The sequence below is a fragment of the Odocoileus virginianus genome, chromosome 19 (genome assembly GCF_023699985.2).
Source record: "Odocoileus virginianus isolate 20LAN1187 ecotype Illinois chromosome 19, Ovbor_1.2, whole genome shotgun sequence".
Taxonomy (NCBI): Eukaryota; Metazoa; Chordata; class Mammalia; order Artiodactyla; family Cervidae; genus Odocoileus; species Odocoileus virginianus.
In genome coordinates, this window is record NC_069692.1 from 42024122 (window position 1) to 42047464 (window position 23343).

Here is a 23343-nt window from a genome sequence, read left to right on the forward strand (position 1 = left end):
TGAGGTCAGATGCAACGAAATGGAGAAAACCATCAGCACCAGGCTGGACCGATCAATGAACAAGTAAATAGCAAGAATCATGATGGCACAGTCCTGACAGATGGAGGCTACGGCTCAGCAGAGTGTGAGCCTAAGGTACCCAGGAGACAGGGCCCTGAGCCTGGAGAAAAGAATGGCTGGTACTGAGGCAGAGTCTTGCCGTGGGACTTGGCCTCAGAGGAACTGTCAGGGGAGTGTGTAATTTTCTTGGTCCAGTCCCATCACAACAGAAATTTGAACTGATGGACCAGCATTCGAGCCCTCGGATGGGCCAGTGTTACAGCTCTCGGACAGAGCAGTCTCACAGCTCCGGCTTACAGCTCAGCTTTATTTAGAAAATAGAGGAGAACACATCCCTGAGGCGGGAGGGCATGCCGACCCAAAAGATGCAAAGAGAAGAGAGAGCGACAGAGAGACCCCTGGCCCTTTGGCTCCTCTTTTTATGTTTTTTTTTCCTCCCCCTGGGCCTGCCCTATGTAAACTGGGCTAGCCAGGAGCGCTGTTTGTTCTACCTGAGGTCCTCACTCCAGTCCTCGGACCTTCCTTTGTTCTATTTTCACGGACTTTTCCCTTCCTTGTCTTTCAGCCACCGCCATTCTGGACTCCTTTTTCCTATCCTAACTGCCTAACAGAACCCCGGCTTGAAGAAGGCAGGACCTTTCTGTTGGCCGTTGTTTCCACACACCTGTTACGGCAGATACAACAGAGAGTTGCCTAATCAGTGTCCATTCCCTGTCTGTCTCATTAGCAGAAGCTTGATTTTGTTCACATCAGCTTTAGTCCATCTGCAAGTGAAACGGGGTTAGTCTAACCTAATCAAAACAAGTCTGAAACTTGAAGCCTGTGGTAACGGGGTGCCTAGGAACCCAGCCCCAAGCAAGTTTCTCTCTTAGGTGTGAGGACCAAAACCGTCTCCCCCACACGCATCCTGGACACAGAACTGAAACTCCACCATGCTGTGTGCACTCACATCACTTGGTATTCCACTGTCTTCCTTGGAATGACTGGACTATCCCAGGACTGTCTCACCTGAATGTCACGAGACTCATGAACTCCCCAGTGGAAAGCATCAACAGTGTTCGCCCTAAGCTTCTTTCATGCCTCCTCTGTGAATCCTTACCTTGCTGTTTCCCCTGATGCTACCTTTAATCAACTTCCAATTCTCAATAAACTATGATGTCACCTACTCTACCCCGAGACCCTGCCCAAGGTGTCTTGGGCAGGGTGTGTTTCTGTGGAGGTGTATTTCTGTTATCAAAAGGTGCTGTTGGCAATGCTTGGGAAGCCAGCCTTTGACAAATGTGTCAACACAGGCTGTGTCTAGTGTTGTGTGTGTGTCTGTGTGAGTGGTTAGTCGCTCAGTGGTGTCCAGCTCTTTGTGATCCCATGGACGGTAGCCCACCAGGCTCCTCTGTCCACAGGGTTTCCCAGGCAAGAATACTGGAGTGGGTTAGCCATTTCCTCCTCCAGGGGATCTTCCCGACCCAGGGATGGAACACACTTCTCCCATGTCTTCTGCATTAGCAGGCAGATTCTTTACCCCTGCGCCACCCGGGAAACTTTGCCTAATGTTCGCTCCGAGTAAACACGTGCAAGTTATATGTATATTTCAAAAGCTAAAGATATCCAAGGGGAGAAAGAGGCCTGGTTTAAAGGAGTGCAGATAAATATGCATCAACTTTTGGATATCCCTCTGAAATTTGTTTAATTTCTCTTACCAGAAAATCAGGTTTTAAATCGAGTGCAATTTTCAGAAGTTCTCAATTAGATACCAGAGGCCACAAATCCTTTTTTCTTAATAAAAGAAAAATTTCTTAAAGTTTGAAATCACCTACTGTGTAGACTTATGTTTCTTTAATCAGAACAGCTAACAACTACTAACAAATAAAAAATACTACAAAGTTAACTGATCTTTATTTTTTTCTCCTACCGTATTAAGATCAGAAAGCATGAAAACATCCTAATTCTAAAAAATCATTTCTATATTTGTCACTCTGGAAAATGGTTCATTATTATTATTTATGTACAATTATTCTTTGGTTGATAACTAATTCTTTAAATTGTTTGAATTTATTTTTTTGTTTGTTTGACTTTATTGATAGACCAAGTTCCATGGTCAATGGACTTAACAGGTTTTACTTTTTCTTTCCAAAATGAAGTAAAGTGTCACCTTGTATCTTGTGAAAAAATATTCAAGAGAGAAGTCTTGACAACTGGTTTTACAATATAGGACAAATTCACGTCTTTGAGTGTTTTACTCCGTGAGGCAGACTCATGGCTGGGGGCCCCTGGGGGAGGATAAAGCAGACTGTGAACCAAAGTGTGGTCCCGGGGTTGCTGCTGATCAGGGGCTAGAACCCAGGCAGGGGACAAGCACATTTTTTAGATTATCTTATCATCAACACTCGTGAACGTGGTACATACTGCTTAATGTGCATTTTACTGAAGAAAAAATTTAGGCACAGAGAAGTTCAGTATTACAGAAGATCACACACAGCCTAGTAAGCACCAGAACCAGAATTCAAGGTGAGGCCATCTGTCATAGGCTGTATGAAATAACACCTGTTTGTGGTGGTACCCTAGCAGGGCCAGGAGGTAATGAGAGATAGAATCGAGTGGGCCAAGGCTGGAAGCCTGGGGAAAACTGTGGGCAGATTGGGAGGCTCATATGACACGTTGTTTCAAGCTCGAGGCCAAATTCAAGGAGCAGAGATAAGATCCTCCCTGTTTCCAGCTGTGAGATGTGGGCCAGGCCCAGAAGCTGCCGCCCGCTCCTGCACCAGTCCCCGAGGAACACTCAGCATCAAGGCGGTCTTGTTAATAATGCAGACCCATAACACAGGCAGGATGGCAGTTTGGAAGAGATGCCTGCCACTGCCCAACTCCCCTCCCTGAACACAGGAGGATGACAGCAAGACATGCGAGATGCGAGGTGAGCTGAAGGCAGTCAGCCGCCAAGAGGGTGGGCTGCAGATCCCATTAGGATGTGGTGAGGAATAAGATCCAAGGAGACTGAAAGCTGGGGACGTGAGCATGTGGCAGGAGCCAAGAGATTGCAGAGAAATGTCAGTCAGAAATGGGCTGCCTACTGAAACGAGTTAAAAGAAAAAGGCAGAACAAAGAGCAGTAGGTAAATACTAGGGAAAGAGCATGAGTGTGAAAACAGACAAGCAGGGATCACAGCAGGTGATGCTGTCACGGAGCAGGACCCTAGGGGCCTTCCCAGGACAGACCTCCCCAGGTCCTCTGCTTCGTGCCTGTAGAAAACCTCTGGCCAACGAATAAATTTAATCAGAGAAGTGAGAAAATGCAGAAGCAAAGGAAAACAGTCAAACAAGACACAGTAATAACAGTTCAGCCATCACAAAAGGTCAAATACATTTAGTTTCTCCTCAACAGCTATAGATAATATTCTGAGCCATATCCTTTAAGCCGTTTTGCAGATACTAAAAGCCCCATCAGGTGAAAGCATTAACTACACGATGACCAGACTATACCCACGACATAAGCTGCCACAATTCTGAGAACTGGCTTCAAGTAAATGGGAACAAAACCAACCCTGGAATTGAAGATTACCACGTTAAAACCATCAAGATGACGCTGATCAGACCACAGCATGACCAATTTCAAGATGACTGTCAGAACTGAGTGTGCTGTTCTGCACGGAGCCCCCTCCCTCTGCCTATATACCCCTAAAACTCTCCTTTCAAAGCTCTTGCCCTGATCAAAACGGGGGAGTTGGCTTTTAGACATAAGTTCACCTTCTCCCTAGATTGTTGGCCTCCTGAATAAAGCAAACTTTAGTTTTTCTACCAACATTTGTATCGCAAGTATTGGCTTTCAAGCAGCAAGCAGACAGACCTGAGTTTTGTACAACAATTCCTTTGATGGGGAAAAATTACCTGGAGATGAAAGTCATTAGGACAGAAAAAACCCTCAGTTGGGGTCTGCTTGTGGGTGACATGGTTCTGATGTGATATATGCACATGATTATTGCAGACACTCCTTAGTTCATGTTGTAAATACAATAGGATGCTTCTGCTGCCAGCATCACTGGCCTCATATCTGTGAGGATGGAAGCTCCACGATCGTCAAGGCTATGATGATGTTACTCAGCACCATAGCTCCAAAATTCAGCATAATGCCTGGGACATGGTACCTGTTCAGTAGTATTTCTTGGGTAAAAAAGGAAGGAAGTAGGGGAATGGGGAGGACAGGGAAGACAGAGGGAGAGAAGGAAGGGAGAGAAGGAAGAAAGCAAGAAGGAAGAAAGAAGGCAGGAAAGGGAAGGGAAGCTGTGACCCAGGGCAGATACACTTGGCTAGCCAAACTGACCATCTTTTTGAAAGAGAAGCGTTAGTTGCTCAGTCATGCCTGACTCTTTGTAACCCCATGGACTGTAGCCTGTCAGGCTCCTCTGCCGATGGGATTCTGCAGGCAAGAATACTGGAGAGGGTTACCATTTCCTCCTCCAGGGGATCTTCCCGACCCAGGGATCAAACCTCGGTCTTCTGCATTGCAGGTGGATTTCTTTACTGTCTGAGCTACCAGGGAAGCCCTGTCTTCAGGAAGGCTATATGCAAATGGCTGTAAGAAGGTCTCCCTGCCTCCTCTCCCAACACACACACAGAAATTCCATGACAACTGCTCAAGCTACAAAAAAGGGATAAGCAGTCCAGGGTGTGCGTAGCAAAGCACTAGGCAGGCTTTGGGAAACCTGCGTCCCCGTGCCCAGGCCTCCGGGGTCATCCCAGTGCCCTAAGTCAGTCTCTGCTGTCTCTGTGTGGAGTTAACCTCTGAGCCTCAGGAGTCTTCAAAAGCCAAGCCCACCCAGCCACACTCTGGCTTAACACACACTCACAGGTTCTGCACTGCCAGCGCCACACCAGGAGCCGGACCGTCTCCCCTCTCCAGACACACGCGGTCCCTGCTTGCACATTGGAACACCGTTGGTCTTACGGTCACGGGAAAGAGGGTCAAACCTTCTGTTTCAGGCAGCATAGGTTAACGTACGCTGCAGTAACAACTCCAATAGCTCAGTGGCTGAAAAACAAGGTGTGTTTCTCACGCACACTACCTGTTCATCACCAGTTGGCTGAGGCTCGATTCTCCATTCCTTTCCCTGGAATCCAGGCTAAAAGAGCAACCACCCTGTGCCTTTGGTGGAGGGAGAGAGAACTTCGAAGACTCTCACAGTGGCATTTAAATGCTTCAATCCAGGACGCCTCTGGCAGTCCAGTGGTTAAGAACTCCATGCTTCCAATGCAGGGGGTATAGGTTCAATCCTTGATCAGGGACCTAAGATCCCACATGCCTCGTGGCCAAAAAACCAAAACATCAAACAGAAGCAATATTGCAATACATTCGATGAAGACTTTAAAAATGGTCTATTCCCCCCAAAAAAAACTTTAAAAAAATAATAAAAATAAATAATAAATAATTACTTCAGTCTGGAAGTCACACACACATCAATCACTTCCACGCGGTCATTGACTGGAAGAGTCACTCAGACCGTCCCACCCCCACCCCCACAGCCCCAGGGGTGATATAGTCCTGCCACAGATCGGGAAGGCAGAGAGCTAGAAAGAGTGACCCCAGTCTGGAACTGAGCCTTAGAGATGCGACCTAATCAATTCTAAGCCCCTTCTCCTTGGCAAAGTGCTGAGGGCTGGGTGCCTCCCACTGAGGAAGTGTGTGGAGGCCCAGCCTAGAAGGATGGAGGGGCTTTCTAGGAAATCTTGATGCCCGGGGTGGTCCTGTCCACACTTTCAGATCTGGTAAGTGGGGGGCAGGGGTCTTCTCCATGCTGGACTTTCAGTAGTGGTCCAGAGAGCATCACCGAAGTAAGCAAGTACAACAACGGGGCTGGCTTGAAGATATGCTCTCTTTAAAAAATAATAATAATAATATGGGGACTTCCCTGGTGGTCCAGTAGTGAAGACTCTGCCCTTCCATTGTAGGGGGCGTCAACTCAATCCCTGGTAGGGGAACTGAGATGCCACATGCCTCACGGTGGGGAAAAAAGAAAAGTATATTGATAATAGAGAAATAAAAATTAATGTGGATGCTTCCACCTCCCTTGTTTCAGGAATCGAGCTACATTGTTCCTTGCTAAACGGTCCATGTGTTAAAACTGAGATTTGCCCTCCGTGCTGGGATGGGTTTAAGTGGAGGTAGAAAGGAACGGGAGCTGTTGGGGAGGGAAGCTCAGTGGGCCTGAGTCAGGCTGAGGAGGGAGGAGGTGGCAGACGGACAGCTCTGCCAGCCGGAGGGGCCGAGGGGTGCGGAAAGAGACAGCGTGCAGGGCGAAGGTCAGAGAGCAACTGCTGTTCCCCGCTCCCTTCTCAAAGTCCTCCCAGCAGCTGCAGAGGTGAGGCTGCGCTGCACCAATGCTTCCTCTTCCTTGGAAATGGCAGCCCACTCCAGTATCCTTGCCTGGAGAATCCCACGGCCAGAGGAGCCTGGCAGGATACAATCCACGGGCTCACAAAGTTGTACGCGACTGAGCGCGCACACACGCAAAACAAATCACACGGTATCACCGTTTTTAATGGAAACATTTAAATTATCTCCCCTTAAAGTCAAAATCAAGTCAGCAGTACAGTTATCACTGCTGTTGCTGAAGACATCGCTCGGTATCTTTAAAAATGCTTGAGGACCAGGAAAAGATAGAAATGCGGTTCGATTAAGATATAAAGAGATGTCAAAATGTCCTTAGTTCAAGATGATGCAGTCGTTACCGGAAAATTCTGTGAAATGCAACTGTGTTTCGCGCAAGCTTCAGCCAAGGCCATTGGCTGTTGGCTCCCTGGTTTCCTCCCATTTACATCTCAACATTTCCTGCCCGAAATGCAGGAAATCACTTCAGCTTACTGAATACCACCCCCCGCCCAAACCTGCGTGCTCACCCCCAGCATCTATCACCATGAACCTCACAGCTTATGGAAGCAGAGAAGAGCCTGGAAAGAAAGACTGCAGAGATGTTTTAGTGACCCCACGCATGCCTGCACCTCTTTCTTCAAAAGTGGATCAGGGGGTCTGTGACTGAAGGACACACGTAGCCGGGGGCTGGGCACCCCACCCCTGGAAAAAGCCCCACGCAGATGAGTCACAGAAAACTAAACGTTTCAGAGGAAGGGCAGCAGAGGAAGACGTTTGGACCCGAGGCCTAGGGGGAGCTGGCCACGTGCACTGACCCTCCTGCGCCAGGGGGAGCTCGGGATGGCCGAGTAAACTCAGAACCAGAGGTCTGAAAAGTGTCAGCTTAGCCCCATCTAACTTCTGGCCCCACGGACAGAGGAGGCTGGCGGGCTGTATAGTCCACAAGCTTGCAGAAGTCTTGGACACCGCTTTGTGACTAACTTAGTTACAACAACAAACTTTTGGTCTAGACCTCAAAGGAGCCGAACCAGGTGACTTCTACCGGAGCTTTTGATTTGGGAGTTTTGCGTTGTTTTCTGTGCTTGTCCTCTGAAAAGTTGGGTGGTTGCAGCTTGCTTGAATTCTGGAAACTTTTAGAACCTGCATAACCAATCTGGGCCTTAGAAGGAAGTGGAGAGGCAGAAATCTCAAGATACAAAGAAAGAAAGGGGAAAAAAAGGAAGCAAGGAGAGAAAAAGGAGAAAAGACAAGAGACAAGAAAGGAAAAAAGAAAGACACCACCCCCTTCACTTCTCTCTGCCCATACAAAAGCCGGTGATGCTCCCCACACAGCCAGGCTGCACTCTCACTAGCAAGGCCATATCTTTATTAAACTCTGTGCTCTAGGCCCCCTGACAGCAATCAGAAATAATCAGGCTCCATCAAAACCCATGCTACGCTGGAGAATGGGCAGGACTTCCGCTGGGGCCTCCCGAGTAATTTTCCCTCGCTGAGCAGGGGCATCATGGAGCGACTGCTCACACACCACGAAAGGCACAGGAAAGAGGCTCAACCCTCTGAGAGAGAGGACAGCCCCGCGGTGGTTAGCCAGCACCGACAGCGCAGGGCAGCCCGCAGGGGCGAGGCCGCCGCAGGCTGGCTGGGGAATGTCCCCGCCGGTGGGGTGAGAAAGCTTCCGTGGCCATGGAAATCTTGATAAGAGATGACTCGCCCACAGCAGCGTCCTGAAGGCTGCCTGTCCGCCCACGCGCCCATGGTGGGCAGGCGAGTCACGGCTGTCACCGTCCAAGGTGGCAGGCACCAGGCATCCTTTATTTCCAGGGGAGCGGGCTCAGATCACCCTTTCCACGCCAGCTCTTGACTTCATTTGTGTGGTCACCTCCCCACCCCCACCCCACCCCCTGCCCGCCTGTTCCATAACTCAGTTGAAAGGATCTGAACGATGTCCAGAACTGGGTTATCACTGGCAAAAGGGATACAGAGATGAGGAGTTTCATTTATGCATCCTTTCATTGACTGAATAAATATTTGTTGCGTGCTTGCTTGTACCTGGCGCTGTGCTTGGTGATAGAGACTCTCATATTTGTGTCAATTTGGACAGAACTTGCTATCCTTTTCTACGTTGAGGGGAGGTGGGAGCTGTGATATTTGAACATCACGGTGGGGCAAACCGGAGATGATCCCTGCCCAGAGGAGGCTGCCTGGCTCCTGGGGGCTGAAAGGGTTGGGTGCCAGTTCACAACTTGTTTCTATTAATGAGGTGTAAGGTGGTACCTCTCATCTGGGTCTGGCAATCTCCCCAAATGCCCTTGAGGGAAGTTTTCCTACTGTGGCCTTTTCTTTCTCTTTTCAGTTCTGAAGGCTTTTGTCATAAAGGGATTCAGGGGTTTCCCCAATGCCTCAGCAGTAAAGAATCTGCCTGCAATGCAGAAGACCTGGGTTTAATACCTGGGTTAGGAAGATTTCCTGGAGAAAGAAATGGCAACCCACTCCAGTATTCTTGCCTGGGAAATCCCACGGACAGAGCAGCCTAGCAGGTTACAGTCCACGGGGCCGCGAAGTCTAGGACACAACTGAGTGACTTAGCGCACATAGACCCCCCCACGCCCCGCACACAGAAAGGAATTTGCACAGAGAAACGCTGGCCTTAGGGTCAACCACATCATGAAGGTAAATGATTTAGCCTAATTTTCTCTGCATTTGGGAATCTTAAATTAAGTCTGTAGGAATTCTTTAAAGAATAGGTATTCAGACTCTCATAATCATTAATATGGGATTATTTAGAAAATGGACTGGAATGAATATTCCCAAACTCTTGGTCCTCTTGATCAGAAAAGCCTCCCTCTTCTCTGACCGGTGAGACTAGGAAAGCGGAATGTCACAGAGCTGGTAGATCATATATTCCCACAGCTAGACGGTTTTCTAGAAGGTTTTCCCAGTTGGACTCTAGGTATTCCTGAGCTGTGCCTCAGGGCTTTCATGGAATGGGCACCTCTGACCCCTCCTGCTTCTCTCAACCAAAGAAGACCCATGGTAATATTAGTTTTCCTTTCCTAGGAAATATCATTTGAAGAACTGTTTCCTGTATTAAGAGAAAGAAAGAGAGAGAGAGAAGGAAGGAAAGAAGGAAGGAGGTAAGAAAAAGAAAGGAAGAGAAGGAAAGGGAGAGAGAGTTCAAACCACACATTCACCAGAAGAGGAGACGAAAGCCCAGGAAGTACATGAGACTCACCAGGTCCACACACTTCACAAAGCGAGGTGGCCTTCCCTCTGCACGTCTAGGTTACCTTCTCTGTTTAGCCAAAGACACCACGGCCTTTGATTTCACTCCCGTGCTTTTAGGGAGCATGTCATATACTGGTTTTTGTTTACCTTTTATTTAGCAATCTTCATATAAAATTCTATCAGCCCTCTGCTGATTTGCTTCATTTCATTAGAGAGATTCTTGAGGAAGAAGGCCCAAGCTGAATATTTTTATCTGGCTAAAGACAATCTTGTTATGTCAAAGCAAGGTGCTGTGATGAACCCCATCTGTCAGAGTCCCGCTGTCTCCTTGGTGGCGGGGCAAGGGGAGCAGGCAGCCTGGGAGGGTCAGCTGTAGCTTGCACTATTATAACCCGCACCTTCCTCCACAATAGTTTAGAAGATAACCTTCGTGGGTGGGAGAGGAGGCCGATGCTTGGGTTAAACCAACATATATCATGACAGTGTCTCATCAAAACAAATTATTTCCTTTTCACCATTACCTGACTAGTCAACTTTTCCATTATTGCCCAGCTTTATCTTTCTGTCAGCATAAAAAAATACCAGCCTGAGGTGCCATGTGCATGGATTCTACAAAAAGGATGTCGTCTGCAGGTTTCACTCCTGCAAACAGGCCCTCATATTCCCCGTCTCCTCCTGCTTGGTGCTTACCTTCTGGTGCTTGGCAACACGATGCCTGCTGTGGTAGCTCACAGAGGGGCAGGCGAGAGGTGAGAGCCCAGGGGAATCCCCGGGAAAGGGCGGCTATCAGATGAGGTGGAGGTTGTGCAGTGAGTCAGACGCTCTGAAAAGGCACTGTTCATCTACAACCATACTTCCCTTTATCAGAAGGCATGCCCTTGAAATGCTGTGTCTAAACAAAGTTCTGCAAATCCAGTCCTGTGTTAAATGCACTGGAAAAACTCGCTCTTCACACGATTCCTATAAAGCAAACTTTATCCACCGAAGCTAGAGGAGGAAACGGCAGCCCACTCCAGTATTCTTGCCTGGAGAATCCCAAGAACGGAGGAGCCTGGCGGGCTGCAGTCTACCGGGTCGCTAAGAGTTAGAAAACGGCTGAGCGACCGAGCACGCGCACACACACACATCTACCAAAGACATCATTCATCTGCTGATTCGTTTGTTCCCTCCACGAATATAGATTTATTCAGGACTTGGATCACGGCACTGGGTCAGTCACCGATAATAGGGGAGTGGGGGAGATAGGACTTTTCCTGTGCTTATGAGCCTCAAATCATTACGTGAGCACTACAAGAGAAATACTGCTGACTGATTTTTTGCAAAACTGCATCTTCAGAGATACCTGCTTATCAGCAGACGGGTGACTAAGTAAATCATATTCTTGGGGCACCTGCCCCTCCTCCCTGACGCACACAACTGCCAGCCCCAGAAGTTTGTTCTTCCAGGGCAGCATTGCCAACCATTTCCCCCAACTCGTTTTAGTTTTGTTTTAATCCAAACCTTTTCTTGCAGCCTATTTGAAGTCCAGTGTGATCTGTGAGCTTGGATCACAAGCACATCTGGGAAAATGGCTGTTTGAAGAGAGAGAGCAGCTTTGGAGGTAAGAGAACCTCGTTTGTGAAGAAAAAGATCATTGGAGACATCTCATTGACACAGAGGTCTCTGTTTGTTTATGGGCAGGTACTAAGCGAGTAACAAGAGAGCAGTTAGCAGAAGGTTGAAAGATCAAGCGCCAAGGTTGAGCGGGCTGCTGCCCTGCTGAATGGTTGATCTGTCAGCAGCAGAAACCACCATGAGGACCTGACATGATGAGGTCCCTGCAACGAAAAAACCAGCCACTTGGTGGAAAGTTGATTTAACCCCGGGTGGGGTAGGGTTGGGCAGTAATTTGTCCCTGCTGAGATTGATATGGGTGTCTTCCTGCCCACAGCGCCTTGGCTTAGCCCCACCATCTGAGAGTTCCCAGAGGATCTGATTCGCTGATCTGAGCTCGTACATCCCATTTCCTCTCACCTGGGGACCCACTTTACAGGCAAGGAGGTGCCAGGATGGCCTGCAACCTCAAGATCCAACACTGCATACTCAGGAGGCTGCCAGAACGGCCTCTACAGGGCCCAACTCAGGGGCCAGGTCTGGAATAAAGCCCTCATTCAAGCTGCACAATATATTCTGGATATCCTGAATATGGGACAAAAGTGGCCCCTCTTCTCAGGTGACCTAAGTCACTTATGTAAGTCGCTTAAGTGATTTAAGTCATTTATGTAAGTGACCTATTAAGGACTTTGTGCTTCTTATTCCTTATGTGCACAATAACCAGAGGCAGGCAGAGCCAGACAAACACCTGGTAACCAGAGAGACAGAGATTTCTGGAAGGGTTGGGGAGAGGTCTCAACTAGATCAGCAAAACTGCCCTCTGAGAAGATGGGCATTAATCAAGCCTTGGGGTAGCATCAGGGACTCTGGTTGGTCCAACCAACCTTTCCTACAACAACAAAAAAAAACATTTTTGTTGGTTTGTTTAAAGGAATTGAGAGGAAAACCAGCTGAGTGTGAAGGAAGCCAACATCTTAAAGAATTAGTGATGGGCCAGAGTGAATTTAATATAAAGTGTGAGTGGATTTGAGCCACATGAGAGGTGGACGGGTGCTGAGGCTGTCGGTGCCTGACCCATAGACACACCCACAGCCTCTTACCGCAAGTGCCTGCTGCTGGAAGCTTCCTCTGGACTTTAGGGGTGCTTGACCTTGCACAGGGCAGCCCAGGGGTGCTGAGGAACTGATGCGCCTGGGAACAGGCTGCAATAAAGCACAGCAGCTGGTGTGACTGGGAAAGGGGCTTGGAGAGCATAGAACAGAGAAACGGAGTGCCCAGGAATGGCCTCTCTGAGACGCCAAGGATGAGAAGACGGAAGACGACTACTCACAGGCACAGAAGCAGATAGAAGGAGTCTCCACGGAAGCGGTAGGAGCCCAGAATGGGCAGAAACGGGCAGGACTTGTACCGTGGAGGGTCTCACCATCCTGGTCTGGAAACCCCAGTTATTTCCCATGAGCAACAGAAGTGCACTGAAAGGTTTTGTTTTTTTTCTTTTTCATAGAAGGTTACAAGATCCAACTTCTGTACCATTTTTCTAGAGTCTACATATATGCCTTAGTACATGATTTACTTTTCTCTTTCTGACTTACTTCACTCTGTAAGGCAGACTCTAAGTCATCTGCATCTCTACAAAAGAGCCAATTTCTTTCTTTTTTACAGCTGAGTAATATTTCACTGTATGTCTGTATCACATCTTCTTTATCTCCTCATCTGTTGTTGAACATGATGGTACAGATGGACCTATTTGCAGGGCAGGAAGAGAGACGTAGATGTAGAGACGAGAATGTGGACACAGGGGAAACGGCAAGGGTGGGGCAAACTGGGAGAGCCGCCTTTACATACACACACTGCCGTGTGTGAAACAGCTGGCTGGGGGGAACCTGTTGTGGAGCACAGGGCGCTCACCTCGGAGGTGGATGACCCAGAGGCCGGAGGGAGGCCCAGGAGGGTGGGCATACATGCATACACATAGCCTATTCACCTCATTGTACAGCAGAAGCTAACAGAACGTTGTAGAGCAATCATACTCCAATAATAATAATAATAATAATAAGTGATCTAACTTGGGAGATTACTCTGGCATAGTATGGAGAATGTTTTTGTAGGAACAAGGCTGCAGACAGAGAGACCAGGATTCCATCTGGCATTTGGATATATGAGTCTGGTGTGCAGGGACGTGGCATGACCAGTGATACGGTAATTAAAGCCCTCTATTGAGGGGATGAGATGTTCCAAAGGGAATGTAAAAAAAAAAAAAAAAAAAATGAGTGGAACAGCCCAGACCTAAGTCCCGTGGACACAAACAGTGAAGGAAAAGTTAGAGGCAGAGAAGACTCCAGAGAAGACCAAGGAAGAATAGCCAGAAAGGTAGATGAAAAACCAGAGTAAGATGGCAGCTAGGAAACCCTAGGGAAGAGAATATTTGGTCAATAGCATCAAGTACTATTAAGAGGATAAGCAAGATTAGTCTCATCCACTGCTTCTGACAAAATATTATAAAACACAATCTTTTAGGAAACTAATTCTTGAGAATCATAACCTAACTCCTGGGAATTTATTCAGAAGAAATAATTCAAGCAGAGAGAAAAAAAACCTACTTAAGTGACTATGATGATATTATTTATAATGGCAAAACAAATAGACAGTAGAAAAATCTTTAATGCCTCTGATAGAGGATTGACTCAGAAAAATTATGACCCATAAATTTATTGAAATATTTTGCAACCATGAAATACTATAATTATGACTGCCATGAAGCAACATTAAAATGAATATAAAATAGCATCAAGTGAAAAAGTAAAATGCAAGGTTCCATGTAAAAAAGTAAATATGTATACAGATAAAGATTGAAAGTTCATGGAAAATATAAATACTTCAGATGTTAGAGAAGTAGTATTGTGAATTTAAAAAATTATCCCCAGTATTACTGTTATATACTATATAGACAAAGAATCACAATCAGGAAGGGAAAAAAATGCTATGGAGCAACTTTGTAACAGGTAGGAAAACCTAACACAATGTCAAAAAAGCTTGCTGTCTGTGTAAGGATGGGTGCATGCTAAGTTGCTTCAGTCGTGTCCAGCTCTTTGCCATCATGTGGACTGTAGCCCACCAGGCTCTTCTGTCCAGGGACTTCTCCAGGCAAGACTACTGGAGTGGGTTGCCATGCCTCCACCAGGGGATCTTCCCGACCCAGAGACTGAACCCGAGGCTCCTGCGCGGGTTCTTCACCACTGAGCCTCTGGCGAAGCCCCGTGTAAGGATGAGAAAACAAACATAAATTTTCCACCTATAGCAGGGTTTTGTGGAAGTGTCTGTTGCTTTCTGGACCAAAGAGGATCAGATAACTTAAAATACACCTGATGTTCTTCTAAAGAGAATAAATGTCCAAACAGCCCAGAGTGTGAAAACTGTCTACTTTTGGAAGCTATGAAAATAAAAGGAAATTTAGTTAAATGCAGCCTGATATTCCCCATATCCATAATATTCACAATAGATTCTACACACTCTCCCACTTGCAGGGAGAAGCAAGGGAATTCATATCGCTCGAGGGCCAACACAGGCCAAGAACACTACTGGTCATCTACCCACAGTCGTGGGGACCCCCCTTGAGGGAGCACGAGGACCCCTGCGTCCCTGGGGCTCTGCATCGACAGGTTCTGCTCCTTCTCTCTTTGCCCCTTGTCGCTTCCTCAGTGGGGAAATCAGTGAATTTCAGTGACTATCTTGCACACCTGGACAAGGCTGCTGAACCTGGACAAAGCTGCTAAACCCAGTGGAGACATGGCTTTGTTTCCGTAACCTAGTAAATTTCAACGTCATGGTTGTCTCGCCACCTCTTCCCTTTCCAATCTCCTCCTTTCTCTCCTCTTAACCCTGCCTTCGTAGTTTTGAAATTCATCCATGCGTGACCCTATGGCTGAATCTTTGTTGGGTAATGTTCCTTTATTCTAGTAGCTAATCTTTTCATCTCACCCACATGCAGCATTTGAGCTCCATGCCAACTACAACCTTGTAGAATGTCAGGGCACAACCTTCTAGTTGACTTCTAAGGAGGGTTTAATTTCATCCCTGATAATCACATCCTGGTTTTATTCACTTTTCTAATAACTCTATTAGAATGTTTGGAAGATGACGTGCTTTTAATTGTTTCCCTCACCCCCACCCCACCCCCCTGATTGGGAGAGTTAGTTTCTCTAATGGGCTTTGTAACTCCCATCCTTTATTTTTTTATTGCTAATGGACTCTCTAGTAATATAAAATGACTGATGAGTGCAGTCAGAGAAAAGCAGAAAAATCAATACCTGCCCAGACTCCGTATTAGTTAAAAGCAGGTGAGGAGCTGAGGCTGGCAGACAATAGAATTTGCTCTGGCTCTAAAGTATCTGAAAGAAGGAAAAATTAGCTTAGATGGGCTGTAAAGCTCTCAACAAAGGAGACTTTTCTTTACAAACACAGGGTGTTGGAACAAGAACCCCAGAATAGGCGGGGTGCTCTTCGGACAGCTGTGCGCACTCTCTCCAGCAGAGGGCAGTGGTACGCACGATGCCCACCAAACCCGAGCTGCCTTTCCCCAGCGCCTCTCCCCTTCCAGTGGACCACGCTGCGGGGATTCGGACCAGCTCCAAAGCACACCCTGGGGCGGACACAGTCACGGTTAGCAAAGCCTCGGAGACTGCAGGTTCTCGTCTGGTAAACCAGGTTCTGTGCGGCAGACCTACTAAGCATCGGACATGCATCACCTCGTTTAGTGGTCACGACAGCCCTGTGATTCAGGTACTATCATCATCATCTCCACCAAGAGATGAGAGAAATTAGGTTGGTCAGCTTGCCGAGGGACCCCCAGCCAGTGGTTAGAACTGATACTGGAACTGGTTCTCGTCTACAAGCCACCATGCTATGAATGGCTGAGCCTACACCCTGTCCCATTCATGTGTACCATTTATCATCTTGGCTCTAGGGACTGACTTGGCAGCAGAACCACAGGTAACTCATCCTTTCATCCATTCACAGCTAGCGGAGGGCTTTGCACATCGTAGCTGGTCGATAAATAAGTCTGATTCATCACTCATGCTTTAGTGTGTCTTTTGGTGGTATTGTGATGGGATGGGTAGTTTCAACTCGCTCCCCAGTTGGTCTTCATTCACAGTCTGAGATAGGTGATGGCAATGACACAGATGAACCTGGAGAAGACATAAAGTGAGAAGTGGGAAACAAACTTGAACTAATACCCAACTGGATGAGGAATTCAGGTTATGAATATAAACCAAGGGCAAAGGCTAAGGCGATTTTCTATGCCTGTTTCTTTCACCTTACCACTCTGCTACGCCCGGGTTTCTAAAACCTTCCATTAAAGTCCAGATTAAAAAAAACTTTGGATCACTGTTTCCGTAATTTTCTGTCAGCTGCCACCCCCAAGTCAAGCTGGGTTTGAGTTTCTGTCCCCAGCTTTCCCTTTCAAGATTTCAGCCAATTATGACTCTCCTGCTATCGCTCAGAGTTAAGTACCATTCATCCCAGAACACCCACTTGCCCTCATCATAGTTCCTATCAAAGGCAATGAGACTAAATCCATGCTTATCTGTAATTTCTTACCCTAGTTAAGACTATATAGATAAGCAAGTTTAAATGTGTCTACATGTCACCATTTTATCACCTCTATTACTGGTAGAACTTTTATACCAATTCATTAATACTGTGCTATCGTCTTAACAAAATCCAAATGGTTAACTAAGGTAATCGTGGATAGAATCAGGACATATTTTTGTACTTTAAAGAACATTATGCTGTAATGATGTCTATAAATAGCAAAGAGCTCAACAGTAGAGAATTCAATGATTGTTTCTCAAAGTGGAGCTCACAGATGATTTCTCAGAGGTCCTAGGGCTCTCTAGGAGAAATTTTAACGTTCGTTTTTATATTTCATGAAAAATTGGTATATTTTGGTTATGGTTCCCTTTGAGAAGCCGCAGAGCATGGTGGCTAAGAGCCCTGACCGCCTGTGTTTACTCACCACCTGGCTGAGTGACCCTGGAAATGTTCAGCACCTCAGTTCACTTATTTGTACAGAAGGGCTATTTCATCGGGTAGTAGTGAGCATCACGTGGATGGGAACACAGAAAGCTCTTGAAGCCGTGTCTGGTACCCAGCAAGGACTTTATAAATGTTAATCATTATTTTGATTATTGCCCCAAATGCCATATGATTTCAAGGTTTGTGTTTGTCTGTGTATTTATAATCACATAGTAACCAATACTACTTGAACTTCAGCACTAAGGCGGGGTGGGGGGGGGAGCTTGGATACATAAACGATGTGTTCACACCAAGTGAAGTCCAAATGCTATCACAAGATGCCATACGGTGATGGATTTTTAAGAGTTTGAATGGAGAAAAGGACTGGGAGAATTGAGTCACTCTCAAAAGCTCGCAGTGGTAAAGAAACACTGAACTCAAAAAGGAAAGTGTATCATCACGGCTGTATTTTACATGGATAACCAACAAGGGCGTACTGTATAGCACAGGGAACCCTGCTCAGTGTTAGGTGTCTCAGGGCTGAAGAATCCACCCGCAAGGCAAGAGATGTGGGTTCGATCCCTGGGTCGGGAAGATCCCCTGGAGAAAGAAAGGGCCGCCCACTCCAGCATTCTCGCCTGAGAAATCCCATGGACAGAGGAGCCTGGCGGGCTACAGTCCATGGGGTCACAAGAGTCAGACAATACTTAGTGTCTAAACAACAACCCAATGTGGAAGCCTGGAGGGGAGCTTAGGGGAGAATGGATACATAGATGGCTTCCAGGTGGTTCAGCGGTAAAGAATCCACCTGCCAAGTAAGAGATGCAGGTTGGATCCCTCAGTCAGGAAGCTCTCCTGGAGGAGGACATGGCGACCCATTCCACTGCTCTTGCCTGCAAAGTCCCATGGACAGAGGAGCCTGCGGGCTATAGTCCATAGGGTCGCAGAGTCAGACATGACTGGGCAAGTGTAAACAAACGTGGATACATGTGTACGTTTGGCCAAGTCCCTTTGTTGTTCACCTGAAACTATCACAGCATTATTAATTGGCTATACTCCAATACAAAATACAAAATTTTAAAAAAAGATTGTGTATCATAGTGGATAATACTGTATTCCTATGGCAAGAGGCATTTTAGTCTCAGTAATATCTCATCTGTCAGTATTAATGTTGTGAATTTAAGTTTTCTTTACCTTTCCTTTTATTTTTACTTATTTTATGAATTTCTTTTTAGAATTGTATAAGCTCTTTCAGCAGGAGTCTATGTCTCCTTTTTGTTTAACATATTCAAGTATTTTACATATTCTAGATCAATACTGCGACTCCAGAGGATTTTTTTTTCTTCAAAAAAAATTGTCTTTGAAAGAATTTCCAAATGTCTCAAGCTTAAAAACACTATTCTAATTGCTACAGTCTTGCCCTTTGGTTTGGCAGGTGGACCAGCAACGAACTAAGTTCATTTAGGTCCAAGTTTTGCTTGGACCTGTGAAATCTGAGGCATATATATCCCCTTAACACCCCCTTCTTGTTATTATTTACTTACTTAACTTCAAAGTCTTAACTTTCAATGTTCAAAAAAATGTTAGGATAGCTTGTCTCACACACTATATATGTATTTGGATATGCAAACATGAACAAAACAGCAAGAAGCCGCACTGCAGAGCATGGTCCTGAAGAAATAATCATCCGTGCATCCAACAGTCTCTCTATTTCCATGAGACGATTCAGCTGGGAAAGTCCTCGAAAAGACGGGACCTCCAGCTCCAAGTGGCGTGAGAGTTTGGCGGGACTTGGGCTGAGGTGACTAGTCCAAGGTCATAGGCACTCTGACTCCTTCCTCCTGCTTCCCAGTCTGGTCCCACTCGGAAGGCTCCTGACTGCATAAAGGAATAGGACTACGTCTTTTTTTTCTGCTGTGCCCCGCTCAGTCGTCTCACGGACTATATATCCGTGGGATTTCCCAGGCAGGAATACTGGCGTGAGTTGCCATTTCCTCCTCCAGGGAATCTTCCTGACCCAGGGCTGGAACCCACGTTTCCTGCATTGCAGGCGGATTCTTCACTGCGCAGCCCCCGGGGAAGCCTTTTCCTATAGCATGGTGCTTTTACTAATGCTCCTGCCACGCATACGTGCCAAGTGTTCCCATGCAGCCGAGAAAGCATTGTATTCCGAGGCCATGAGGTTTTCATTAACTGGTCTAAATTGTTGAATAAATGCCGGCAGCCCTAGGGATCAAATCCCAGCTGAACAAGAGGAGAAGCAGCTAAGCACATCCACTGAGACAAATTCCTAGGAGTGATGTCTAATTAGTGGCTCTTCATTTACCCAAGAAGCAAAGGACTCTTGATGTCACCCTAAAATGTAAGCATGAGATCCTGAAGAAGGTAGACGTGTGATCCGTCATTTTCAAGCTGAAGAATGCGAGCAGGGGCGATATTCAAATTAGTTCACAACGAGGAGGGAAAGGAGGTCCGAGAGCCCAGCCAGTTGCCCGGAAGGCCCAGCCGCGCCAGGCGTGAGCCGCTGGGCGGCCCCATCCTGAGGCAGTCCCGGGGGTCCCAGAGGAGGGCGAGGGAGCGAGACCCGAGGCGCTCCGACCACAGCGACTTACCAGCCAACGGAAAAATTAACTGCTATTCCATAACAGCCTTGACCATAGCAGTGTTCGCCGGCTAATTCTCAGCTTGCCTTTGCCACGCCTTAGGGCCCAAGCTGGGGGAACAAAGAGACTGCTCGGGTTAGGAGTTTAGAAATTTGCTTGTTTTCCATCAAGGCATGAGGACAGGAGCATTTTTCCACACCAGGCAGTTGTGACTAATGGATTAAAGGTGAAGAGGGTAACTTCAACATGGGGAGGGGGGAGGGTGTCAGAATTTACCGCATTGTGAGGACAAGGTCTTGGATTTCTGCTGAAGCGTCACCACTCCTGGACAGATGGTAGGTTCTCAACCATGTCTGAGATGTACAGTTAGTCCTCACGTGGCAGTTTCCTCTTAGACGGGAGTCAAACTCCAAAGCCTCTGCTTGGTGGGTTCTTTTTTTTTTTTTTTGAATTTTTGTTTATTTAGTTGCACTGGGATCTTCTTGCTGCATGCAGGTTCTCTCTAGTTGCGGCAACTGGGGGCTCCTCTCTAGTTGCGGAGCACGGACTTCTCTTTGTGGTGACCTCTCTGGTTGTGGAGCGCTGGGTTCAGGAGTTGTGGCACGCGGGTTCAGCATTGGTGGGGCAAGGGCTCAGTTGCTCCAAGGCATGTGGCATCGTCCCAGTCGGGGGATCGAACTCGTACTCCCTGCATTGGCAGGCAGACTCCTCCACTGTGCCGCCAGGGGCGTCCTGGTGGGCGTTTCAGGATGCATGGTCTCTAGCTAATACCAAGCCAGTCACAGAACCCGATGCTCATTGATCAATGGAGGAGGCAAAGTATTTTTCCGGGGTTGTTTTAAATTTGCTGCAGGCCTAGAGCACGCTGTTTTCTCAGCCTTTCTGCCAGTGCAGCCATTTTAGGCTAAAAGGGAGAAGTCTACTCCTGCAAGGGTGAAGCCAAGGTAAGCTTCTGTATGAAGGCGAAGCCTGTGCTTTTATGAATGGGGGGGTGGGTGTTCCAAAGATAATTACTTTGTGATCTGAGTGATTGAAGGAAATGACTTTTCTGAACCAACCTTGCACAGAATTCAGTCAGTCGAGGCGCAGTTTCCTTCACATGCCACGGTTCACCCGTCAATCCCACCCCCAGCTTCCCTGCTTCCCCCGTGGACCCTGCCTGGCGTTCGAGGCAGCCCACGCCCCTGTTCCAGCCAACACGAGGGCGGCAAGGACAGTAAAGATGCTCTCAGCAAACCTGAAGCTGTCAGCTGAGACCAGGACCCCGATCCCTTGTTGCAGACAGAGTGTTCCGTCCAGGCGGAGTTTTATGCTTTTTTAAATGAAGTGCTTTGAGGCAGGTTATTTGAAGCAGTCATCCAGGCTTGTCACTTAATGGAAACTGTGCAGGAAATTGCCGAGATGAAGATCTTTGAGTCAAGCAGCTCCCTAACTGGGGGGAGACGAGGGGAGCCAACCCTCCTCGGCTCCATCTTCTGAGTCCTGGCGGGGGGGGGGGGGGTATGGAGAACACCGCCCCCCCCCAGGGGGTGGGAGGGTGGCAACCTGGCTTTAGTGTGGAAAATCTCTGTGTCTCTCTCTCACACACACACACCCCTCCACACACACACACACACACACACACCCGCCCACACCCCCCCCAAACTGCACTTTGTCAGAGCTACACATGGCCGCCTCCCTCTGCTCCCACTCCCTGGGGAAGAAGGAGGACGGAACAGTCCAGAAGCCATGTCTGCTCCTGCTGTTTCCCTTCCCCTGCCCATACGTTCGTTCTAGGTGATAGGATGCGCTGGGAGACTGGGACGGACTGTACACACTACTCATCCTGTGTATAGAGTAGACCGCTAATGAGACCCTCCTGCAGAGCCCAGCGAGCTCTCCTCAGTGCTTGCGATGACCTAACTGGGAAGGAAATCCAAAAAAAGAGGGGACATGTGTATCAGTATAGCTGATTCACTTTGCTGTACCGCAGAAACTCACACAACATTGTAAAGCAAATACACACCAATAAAAACTAAAAAAAAAAAAAAGGAAAAAGGCAGTGCCTAAACCCAGGTCTAAGAATAAGTTGGACAGATCATTCTGGTGACTGTAGTCGTCAACATGTATGATCTCAGAAACAGGTTTAACTGTCTTCTGAAAATTAGGTAGTCTTGTGTCAAAAAGACGACGAAATGACGGCTGTCTCGTGCCCTGATCTGGCATCGAAACATCCTGTGCGTGCTAGTTAGCAGGTCCTCACACCCGATCTGTGAAGCTGAGCGAGGGGCCCGCACAGTGGACCCAGGAGGTGGGAACGAAAAGCTGGCGCCTTGCAGCTGCCAGCCCACCTCCCGCGGCCGCCAAGGTGCCCAGCTGCAGGCTTCCCCTGAGCACCGAGCCCCAGCAGAGGATACTGCTGATGCTCTTTGCTAATGATCCTAGACACCATGCCATGTAAAGCCCTCTGATGGCGGTTTTCCTCTGATGGCAGTTTTGAAAAGGAGAGAACGGGGAATGGATGTGAAGCGAATGCCTCGCTATACCAGGCAGTGGCTTATTTCATCTTCCCCAGAGCTACTATATTATTTTCCAGATGAGGAAACCGAGGCCCACAGAGAAATAAAATGGATTAGGAAAAAGGGATTCATTTATGGAGGAAAAAGAGAAACCTTCCCACCCCTGCCACCAAAAAACAAAATCAAAAACAAAAACCAGCTCTGAGGTCCAGGCACCTTAGATAACCCACCAAAAGTACTGTTTTCCTATTAGCACCAACTAAATCTAGGATCCAGATCTCCCAGGATCTCCACCCTGTCCTGTATCCAGTAGCGTCTAATCCTAAAGGGACTGGGTCACAGTCCACGTTACCAGTCCTGCTCCATCCTTACACCTCTCCAGAAGATTTCTGTCCCGTTTCCTCTCTTCATCACAGGATCCCTCACCTCATGAAATCCAACCCCCAGCTGATGACTTGCCTGGCAGACAACTTTTAAGTCCTCTCCAATGTAGTCTGTAAAACCCAGACAGTAACCCTAATCCTCACACCTAGAGATTTTGCACGCTAACTTGTTAATGGTTTGGCAAATACTAACCCCCCCATAAAGGCACAGATAAAAACTCAGTCTTCCCTTTCAGTTCTTTTTCTTTATTTTTTAACTCAAGCACAAATCTCCCTGCCTACTAGAAAGCTGATATTTTCTTTTTGATAACTATAAAAATTAGCAGCTTGGATGCACTGGAGAAAAAAACTAAACTGCATATGTTCTTGCTTCTCTTTTTATCTAAGCGAACAGTGCAATGTTCCCGGGACACAGACGCCTGCTCTGTGTAAGGGATTGTCGTATTGAGCTTGGCATCCCTCATCGATCACACTGCCCTCTATGTATTTACAGGGCTTTGAATAGTCAAACCTGGGGGGCTGTATACCTTCTTGTTGTCCAAGTTCATGTCACAGCACACTGGTGAAGGCAGATTTCAATATGCCATCCAGGTCAACGTCAGTGAG